This window comes from Lathyrus oleraceus, chromosome 3 (assembly GCF_024323335.1).
Source record: "Lathyrus oleraceus cultivar Zhongwan6 chromosome 3, CAAS_Psat_ZW6_1.0, whole genome shotgun sequence".
NCBI lineage: Eukaryota > Viridiplantae > Streptophyta > Magnoliopsida > Fabales > Fabaceae > Lathyrus > Lathyrus oleraceus.
Window position 1 is genome coordinate 242,204,192 of NC_066581.1, and position 10,557 is coordinate 242,214,748.

General features: G+C 39.8%; 1 non-coding gene across 1 annotated transcript; it reads right to left on the bottom strand.

The window, feature by feature from the left end:
* Positions 1-457: 457 nt before the first annotated feature.
* On the bottom strand, positions 458-564 carry LOC127133426 (small nucleolar RNA R71). Its single transcript, XR_007807403.1, has one exon. It is a non-coding gene; the product is annotated as a small nucleolar RNA R71 (small nucleolar RNA).
* Positions 565-10,557: the final 9,993 nt, after the last annotated feature.

The following is a 10,557-nucleotide window of genomic DNA, read 5'->3' on the forward strand; positions in this document are numbered from 1 at the left end:
TCGAGAATATCGTGCTACAAACAATCTCCCTCCTGTAGAACTTCCTGATTTCAAAAATATTTTCCCTTCGATACCCGAGATGGCAGAACCAGCTCGTGCTCTTAGAGATTACGCCGCTCCATCGCAAGATGAACCGCATTCAAGTATTGCTCCACCCGCAATCGAAGCAAACAACTATGAACTCAAACCTTCACTGTTGCAGGCAGTGCAACAGAACCAATTCCCTGGGAATCCTACCGAGGATCCTAACCTTCATTTATCCGTATTTGTCCAATACGCTGATACTGTTAAAGCTAATGGTGTCACTTCAGAGGCAATTCGACTTCGTCTTTTTCCTTTCTCACTAAGAGATAGCGCTAGAAGATGGCTTCAATCTCTTCCTTCCAACTCAGTCACCACATGGAACGAGTTGAAGAAAGTTTTTCTTGCTCGATATTTTCCGCCAAGCAAAACAACTATGTTAAGAGCCCAAATAAATGGATTTAAACAGAAAGATAACGAGTCTCTTTTCGAAGCATGGGAAAGATACAAAGACATGATGAGACTTTGTCCACACCATGGTTTAGAAGACTGGTTAGTAATTCATACATTCTATAATGGTCTCCTGTACAACACGAGGTTGACAATAGATGCCGCCGCAGGTGGTGCACTAATGCACAAACCTTATGCAGACGCTTACCAACTTATCGAAAGCATGGCTCAAAACCACTATCAGTGGGGAACCGAACGAACAATGGTGGAAAAACCTCAAACGAAAACTGGCATGTACGAGATAAGTAACCTTGATCATGTTAATGCAAAAGTGGATGCTCTGGTCCAGAAAATTGAAAGTTTAAATGTATCACCTCCAGCCACAGTAGTTGCCATAACTCAGAATTGCGAAGTCTGTGGAATCCAAGGTCACACTCCTGCAGATTGTCAACTCCTAACAGGAATCCAAGCGGAGCAAGTAAACTATGCTCAAGGAAGCCCCTATTCGCATACCTATAACTCAAATTGGAAGAACCATCCAAATTTTTCATATAAGAGTAATAATGCTCTATACGCACCTGGACAATCTCCAAATCAAGCCCCAGCTATACCTCCGGGATATCAGAAGCCGACCCCATCTACATCTAACAATAACGCCCCTAGGAAATCCAACTTGGAAATCATGATGGAGAACTTTATAGCTTCTCAACAGCAAACCAATAAAGATTTCTTAAACCAGAATGTACACACTGGCGAACAAATTAAACAACTAGCAAGTAAAGTAGATGCCCTGGCTACTCATAACAAAATGCTGGAAACGCAAATATCACAAGTAGCTCAACAACAAGCGCCTACTGCTGCCCCAACTGGTACATTTCCTGGCCAACCCCAACCTAACCCAAGAAGCCACGCTCATGCAATTATACTGAGAAGTGGAACGGAAGTGGAAGGACCATCTGACCCAAGGATAGAAAACCAAAACTCTGAAGGGTCAACTGAGGAAAGTGAACCTAAGGAAAAGGCAGAGAGTAATAAGGAAACCGTAGAAAAGAAGGAACCTTATGTACCTCCACCACCTTATAAACCACCTATCCCTTACCCTCAAAGGCTTGTTAAAACCAAAGATGCGGGCCAATTTAAAAAATTTGTCAACCTACTAAAACAATTAAACGTCACTATTCTGTTTACAGAAGCTATTACGCAGATGCCCTCATATGCCAAGTTTTTAAAAGAAATTCTTTCTAATAAAAGGAAACTTGAAGATAGCGAAACCGTTACACTTACTGCTAAATGTAGCGCTATAATACAGAATATGCCTCCTAAACTTAAAGACCCAGGTAGTTTCTCTATACCCTGTCACATAGGAAAATTTGTCATTGACAAAGCCTTATGCGATTTAGGAGCCGGTATTAGTGTTATGCCTTTATCCATATGCAAGAGACTTGAAATGGGAGAATTAAGACCAACTAAAATGTCTGTGCAACTAGCAGATCGTTCCGTAAAATATCCTGTAGGAATTCTTGAAAACGTTCCAGTGCGCATAGGTCAATTCTACATTCCAACTGATTTTATAATTATGGATATTAGAGAAGATGAAGTTACACCCGTTATACTGGGAAGACCGTTCTTAGCAACCGCCGGTGCAATCATAGACGTAAAATGAGGACGACTCACTTTCGAAGTAGGAGAAGAGAAAATTGAGTTCATCCTTTCCCAATTTTTGAAAGCACCTGCAATAGAAGATACATGTTACTTCATGGATATCATCGATGAATGCATGAAAGAAACGGAGTTAGAAAAAGACAAATCATCTGACTACCTTGTAGAAGACAAACTTAACCAATGTTTAGCAATAACACCGGACCCTACGCAATGCCTCAAGAAACCAACCTTAGACCTGAAAACACTTCCCAAGAATCTGAGATATGAATTCCTACACTTAGAGCTTGAACGACCAGTGATAGTTAATGCTGACCTAGGAACACTCGAAACAGAAAAACTCCTGCATATCTTAAGAAAATATCCAACCGCACTAGGTTACAACATCACCGATCTTAAAGGAATAAGTCCTTCAATTTGTATGCACCGCATCATGTTAGAAGAAGACTGTAAAACTTCTAGGGAACACCAGAGAAGACTAAACCCGATCCTAAGTGAGGTAGTGAAGAAGGAAATAACCAAGTTATTAGAGGCAGGTATCATATATCCTATATCTGATAGCAAATGGGTTAGTCCTGTACACGTAGTACCAAAGAAAGGAGGCATAACAGTCATTGAAAATGAAAAAAGGAGAGACTATAACCAAACGAATCGAACCGGGATGGAGAATGTGCATTGACTATAGGAAACTAAACAAAGCAACCCGAAAAGATTATTTCCCTTTACCATTCATTGACCAGATGTTAGAACGATTAGCAAAACATTCACATTTCTGCTATCTAGACGGTTACTCAGGTTTCTTTCAAATACCAATTCATCCTGATGACCAAGAAAAGACAACATTCACGTGCCCTTTTGGTACCTTCGCTTATAGACGAATGCCGTTTGGCTTGTGTAATGCTCCTGCAACTTTCCAAAGATGCATGATGGCAATATTCGCCGATTTTCTAGAAAACATCATGGAAGTATTTATGGATGACTTTTCCGTATGCGGACAAAGCTTTGAAGAATGTCTTGAAAACCTAGAGAAAGTTCTAGAGCGATGTGTAAAAGTAAACCTAGTACTTAATTGGGAAAAATGTCACTTTATGGTACAAGAAGGAATTGTTTTAGGACACATCATCTCAAATAGAGGAATTGAAGTAGACAAGGCCAAAATAGAGGTAATCGAAAACCTTCAACCTCCGAAGACTGTGAGAGAAGTACGAAGCTTCTTAGGACATGCCGGTTTTTACCGACGATTCATTAAAGACTTCTCTAAAATAACTAAACCGTTGACCGGATTATTGATGAAAGATGCTGAATTCATATTCGACAATAAATGTTTAGAAGCATTTCAAACGCTTAAACAAGCACTGATCTCCGCACCCATAATGCAGACACCAGATTGGAATGAACCATTCAAAATAATGTGTGATGCCAGCGATTACGCTGTAGGTGCTGTTTTAGGACAACGAAAAGATAAAAAGCTTCATGTTATATATTACGCAAGTAGAACTCTAGATGAAGCACAAATGAATTACGCCACAACCGAGAAAGAACTTCTAGCAGTAGTGTTTGCGCTAGATAAATTTCGTTCTTACTTAGTCGGAGCCAAAATAATCATCTACACTGACCACGCTGCTATCAAATACCTCTTAACTAAAAAGGATGCAAAACCTAGACTCCTAAGGTGGATCATGTTACTACAAGAGTTCAATTTGGAAATCAAGGACAAGAAAGGAACTGAAAACGTAGTAGCAGATCACCTCTCTAGACTTGAGAACCTTGAACCGGAAAGAACAGCAATTAATGATGATTTCTCGTACGATAAGCTTATAGCTACTTTAGAAGAAAATAACGCTGATAAACAGGTAGAAACTACCTTAGCAATATCTGTTACACCGTGGTACGCTGACCTCGTCAATTATTTAGCTGCCGGAATAGTTCCATCTACCTTATCGTACCAACAGAAGAAACGATTCTTCTATGATATAAAACAATATTACTGGGATGACCCCTTACTTTTTAAAAGAGGTCCCGATGGTACTTTCCGTCGGTGTATACCCGAAGAAGAGGTAGAAAGTATAATCCAACATTGTCACTCTGCTCCTTATGGTGGACACGCAAGTACATCCAATACCTGCTCTAAAATCCTACAAGCCGGTTTTTATTGGCCAAGTATATGGAAGGATGTACATGCAACTATTAAGAAATGTGACAGATGTCAACGCACATGAAACATATCTAGACGTGACGAGATGCCACAAAAGGGCGTTTTGGAAGTCGAGATTTTCGACGTGTGGGGAATAGACTTCATGGGACCTTTTCCATCCTCTTTCGGCAACAAATACATACTCGTGGCAGTTGACTACGTATCAAAATGGATTGAAGCTATAGCTTCTCCAACAAACGACACACGAGTAGTAACTAGACTCTTTAAGAATATAATATTTCCAAGGTTTGGTGTCCCAAGAATAGTTGTCAGTGATGGTGGATCGCATTTCATATCCAAAGTACTCGAAAAACTACTGCTTAAGTATGGCGTAAGACATAGAGTAGCGACACCTTACCACCCTCAAACCAGTGGGCAAGTGGAAGTATCTAACAGAGAGATCAAACAGATGCTAGAAAAAACAGTCGCCACTTCAAGGAAAGACTGGTCATTGAAATTACCAGAAGCTTTATGGGCATACCGAACTGCTTACAAAACACCCATAGGGACAACCCCATTTAAGCTAATTTATGGAAAATCCTGTCACCTCCCGGTAGAATTAGAACATAAAGCCTATTGGGCTATTAAAAATATAAATTTGAACTATAAAGCCGCCGGTGAAAAGAGAATCCTTGATATAAGCGAATTAGAGGAACTCAGAAGAGACGCTTACGAAAATGCCAGAATCTACAAAGAAAGAACAAAACAATGGCATGACAAGCGCATATCAAGGAAAATATTCAAACAAGGCGATACAGTCCTTTTATTTAACTCTAGACTAAAGTTATTTCTGGGAAAACTACGATCTAGATGGTCAGGTCCTTTTCAAATCACTAATGTTTTTCCCAGTGGAGCAGTCGAAATTAAAGGTAAATCTATGGAACCATTTACCGTAAACGGGCAACGTCTAAAACATTATCACTATGCAGAAAACAATGAAGATTCGCAAGTCTTGCACTTAGACGAAATGCCTCCAGAAATCATAGATTATAATTGATTGTTTTTATGTCGAGCTTGCGACATTAAACAAAGCGCTTAGTGGGAGACAACCCACAAATTATTTTATTATTCTATTATTATTTTTTTATTTATTTATTTCTTCCTTAATTATTCTTTTAATTTCTGTTTAGTATTCATTCTTAATTTATTAAAAACTTTTCTCTTCTTTCGGCATTTGGCCAAATCCTGACTAAAACTGTTGTTTTTCTTTTCTCTAGCTAACACTAACCTGATGGGACATATTGAGCGTATGGGTATCAAATTCAGAGGAACAGCTCAGAAACAAAAGTTTGAGGAACTAGCCACGAGAGAGATGCTACCTAGCCTGTATGCTGATGACTGGGCAATGACTGCCCTTGGACTAAGACAAAGTGTCCTGTATTTGCTGAATCAGATAGGGTGGGAAACCGCTCCTATCCGTAGACAGTTTGTCACTTACCGGAGACTGACTCTAGAATTCCTTAGTTCTCTGATCTATCTACCCAGCCATGGAAAAGGAATAAGCAGAGGTTTTATACAGTTCAGAATGTTTAACATGGAGTACCAATTTAATATTCAAGATTTTACCAACCTTTTAGGCTTCCCTACATCCTTTGACACATTCACAGTGAGCCAAGAGGAACTTTTCGAATATAGAGAACTTGAACACTTTTGGGGTAACTTGACTGGAAATGACGATCCCGAGGAACATGAGTTTCTCTCTGGAAACATACATAACCCGACCTTTCGCTATTTCCATAAGATCCTGACCCACACCTTATTTGGGAAGAAGCCAAACAGTACCACAGTTTCACGTGATGAACTCTTCATCATATTTTGTGCTTCCCAGAACCGTCCAGTAAACGGTGCCACTTTTATGTTAGCAAATTTGGACCACCTTATCCAAGATGAGCGAGCACCAATCCAAATAGGCGGTTTGATAACTATGATAGGTAATGCTATTGGATTACGTCAGCCTATACTTGACTTAAGCCCTTTTTGTGGCATTACTACTATGAGTATACCCTTCCTCTTCAACACTTTGTTTATAGCAAACCTAGGGTCTGATGAGTTTGAGCTTATTATTGATAACCAAGTTCTTTGCCTATTCACCATGCCCGATCCTAGGACTAGTGTTCACAACCGCAACAACTGGCTCTACAATCTGAACGAAACCCCCTCTCCTGCTAGATCCACTGAATCCATCCAGGACTATGAGATTTGTGATGACTATGAGACTTATGATGACCAGATTCCTTATGCTGAATCAGATCCTCAGACACCATCTGGATATCATGATATTGATCCTCCTCCTCAACCTGCTCAGACCGAAGAATCGGCAATACCCGACCTTAGACATCATATGCCCGGAACTGATTATAACATTGCCATGGAAGCTTTGATGTCAGAACAAGATGCCCTCAGAGAAGAGTTCACTAGCTTGAGGCACGAATTTCTGGGATACATGAACAGTATGACAAACCAGTTTCACGAGTTGCTATACCGTGTTAACTCCTTTGCTCCTCCGGCCAGAGATCGTGCAGATGGATAGAATTTATTTGTTTTTCTTAGTTATTTAGTCTTAAGCTAGATTAATTCGTTAATGTTATTTCAAATTATATTCGTATTTGTTTCTCTTTCGCACTTTTTGTTTTTCTCCTTGTTACATTATGATTATTTTATTGAAGCTATTTATTCATTTTATTATGTAATATCTATTATGCTCTCTACTGTTGCTGCCTACATGACTTATTAAAGAACAATATATATATGCATCATTGTGCAAAGTAGAATGACGTGCAGGAAAATTAAATAGCAAAACAAAATAATCAAAATAAATATATTACCAAAGTAACTATGAAGAACGCTAGCTGAAGCCTTTCCAAAAAGACTGTGTGACGAGCGTCACATATTCTATGACGAACGGCACGCCAAGTACTTGTGACGCCCGTCATGCATCTGTAACGAGCGTAACAACGTCCAGACTAGGTGAACGTTACAGTGCCGTTGGAGACGAACGTTACACCCTTCAACTTTTTATCTTCCCCATTTATTCACATTTACCCACATTTATTTACTTTTCAACCACCTCCTTTCCAATTTCCAAATTTCTTTCCTATAAATACCCACCAAACCTCCCTTCATTCACCACAAACCATTCTCTAATATCAAATACATTTCTTTTCTTTCCAAATTACTCCTTCAAATTCATTCATCACTATGGCGGAAAACCAGAATTTCGGAAATATCATCTTCCGATCCGAAGATGAAAATTACCAAAGGGAGCAATTCGAGCGTTTCCAGCAGCGAGGCGTCGTCTCCACCAGGTATCCCGATTTAACTTGTTTACAACAATTAGGATTACTCCAAGGTATCGAGTGGATGCTCCGCCTTGCCGACTTAACCTTCCTTTGCACTCATAATCAACCCACCTACCCCTCCCTAACCTTAGAATTCTTAAGTTCATACGAATACACCACTCCCGCCGGTGAAGACGAATTTTTAACCGGTACCGCAACCTTCCGTATGTTCAACACCGAGTACGCCTTAACCCAAAACCAATTGAGTACCATGCTACAATTTCCCATAGAAGGTCAGGTACACCCCAGAATACCTCCAAACTCAAACTGGAACACAGTTGCCGTTTTCGATCTTTTCAAGCGAATTTCCGGTATTGATGCCAACAACTGGGAAGAGCTCCTTCTTTCCCACATACATAACCCAACTATCCGGTACTTTATCCGCATCTTGCAAAACACCGTTTTTGGAAGACCGAACAACAGCAAGGTCAACTCAAAGGAGTTATTCTTCCTTCATTGTGTCTTCGAAGCGGATACTAAGGTAAACGCCGCCTCCTTTCTATTTCATCATATCCGCACCTTATGTGCTAGAGGCCGGCAACCTTTTACAATTGGTGGATTAATCACCACCATAGCACTTGGCTTAAACCTAGGGGACCGCCTCCAAACTTTAGAATCTTTACCTCCCCTATTTATGGATATAGGCTACTGTCGGTCCAACCGCCTAATAAAGAACCGAATAGGTGGAAAATATTACCTTATGGTGAATAACCAGGCCGTCCCAAGCGTTGTTCTCCCCAACATTTCCCTAACCGATGTCACCAATCCCAACCGCCACCTCTATGATCTGAATGCTCCCGAAGCTACCGAGCCTTCGCATACAAACCCGTCTGCAGACGAGTTCGAAGAAATGGAGCAAGGTGATAACGCTCCTGCACAACAATCAGTTCCGCTCAACCCTTCCGATACTGCAGCTGGCCCATCCTCCCGACGTCGTCGACGAAGAAGGCCTGCAACCAACGACGACATCATGGATGCTATTGATGGTATGCAAGCACAGAATGTCGATATGATGCAAATGATGCGTCAAATGCAACAACAGCAGGAAGAGAGGAATACCATAACCAATCAGCGGTTCACTGAGTTGTTTAGCAGGTTCGACAACTTAGACTCACGTCAGCGATCACCAGGCCCAAGAACAAGAGGCGGAAGGCAACCTTAACTTTCCTTTTTCCTTTCTCTTTCATATTTCCTTTCGTTTCCTTAAAACATTGGGGACAATGTTTAATTTAAGTATGGGGGGGAAAACCATGTTCTTTCTATCCTCCACTTTCCTTTTCAAGTATGTACTTTTCCTTTCATTGTTATTTCCCTTTCTTATAAAAAAATAATAATAATAATAATAATAATATAGATTTATTTTAAGTTAAGTCCCTAGTGTGAAAAATTCTTATTATCTATTCCCCTCAATTTTCTTGAGCCATAACAAAAATTTAACACACCCAATAAGTATAAAGGTCGCTTATTTTATAAAACTTGAGTGAAATCAAGACAAAAATTATTACCATAACAACGCTCTAAGAATCTCAACATGTTAGATCAGGATAAGTACCTATTATACCAATCCCTTGAACTTTTAGTTTTATAGTAACCCCGAGTAGTTTATACGAGAAGTCAGCACCATCTTAATAGCAAACTACGTGGAGAGCCGATGAATATAAGTGAATGATTCCCAAAGTAACATAAAAAAATATATATCAGGAAATGCACTAATTAAGTTAGGTGATCCTTACCAGATCATTTAATCTAACGGTTGCAGATCATACAAAAGCATAATACGAGAGATCAATTATGAGTTGGTTCAGTAGGTATCTGGTACTGAACTTGGTAGGGCGGACTACGGTCCGATCCCCCGCAATTTGCAATGGACTGAATAACGAAGTTATCCGACTTATGTACCAGAACTTCTAGCTAAAAGGGGATCAGAATCACTAACCGGTTACTCCATTATGTGCGTGAAAAGATAAAGGGCTTAATGTGATTTTGCTAGAATGAAAACGGGTGAAATAAAGTAAAGGAACTAGGACAGCTATAAGGGCATTACTTGAACTGGTTTGCATGAGGTGAGGTTATCTGAGGTTGTGGCGGTGGTTGTCAATGTCAAGATTAAACTCAAGTCACTTCTAAACAAAGTTTACATGCAACCTAATACGAATTGATGCGTGTTTTTAAATTTCATCTGGCTAAAATTTTTAAGTTCTATACCGTATTTTGCTTGAGGACAAGCAAAGATCTAAGTATGGGGGAGTTTGATAACATGAAATTATATCACATTTTAGGACTTAATTCAATTAAATTATATTATTATTTACTTTAATTTATTTCATTTTATCGGATATTACGCGGTATTTCCTTTCTATTTATCTCAGGTATCTATTTGAAGCAAAAGTAAAAAAAGGAAGAAAAGGAGGTGCAAAAAGAAGTTTCTGGAAACAAATAGCAAAAGCCAAGCCCAGCCCAAAGAAGGCACAGGCGTTGTGCCTGTGACGAGCGTCACAGAGGTTGTGACGAGCGTCACGCTATATGCACTTGTGTGACGAGCGTCACACATGGTGTGACGGACGTCACACCATTCCCCTATATTTGAGGCACAAGGAACGCTTCAGAGACGTTGAGAGAGAGTTGAGCCCTATTTCCACGCCCAACTATTCTGCACGTTGAAGACTTTTGACGCGGAAGCAGTTGCAGGAGGTGGCATATAAATAGTAGCTTTTTGGAAAGCTCAGGGTCCACGCTTTTTCCAGATTTTTGCCGTTTTCGCATTCTTTCTTTTTCCAGCAGCTTAGGCATATTTTTACAGTATTACTTTGACAAATTTTTATATTGTTTTCCTTTTGCAATTCTATTTTCTTTTCCAGCTCTTAATTAATTTTTCGCACAATAGTTTCTACACCG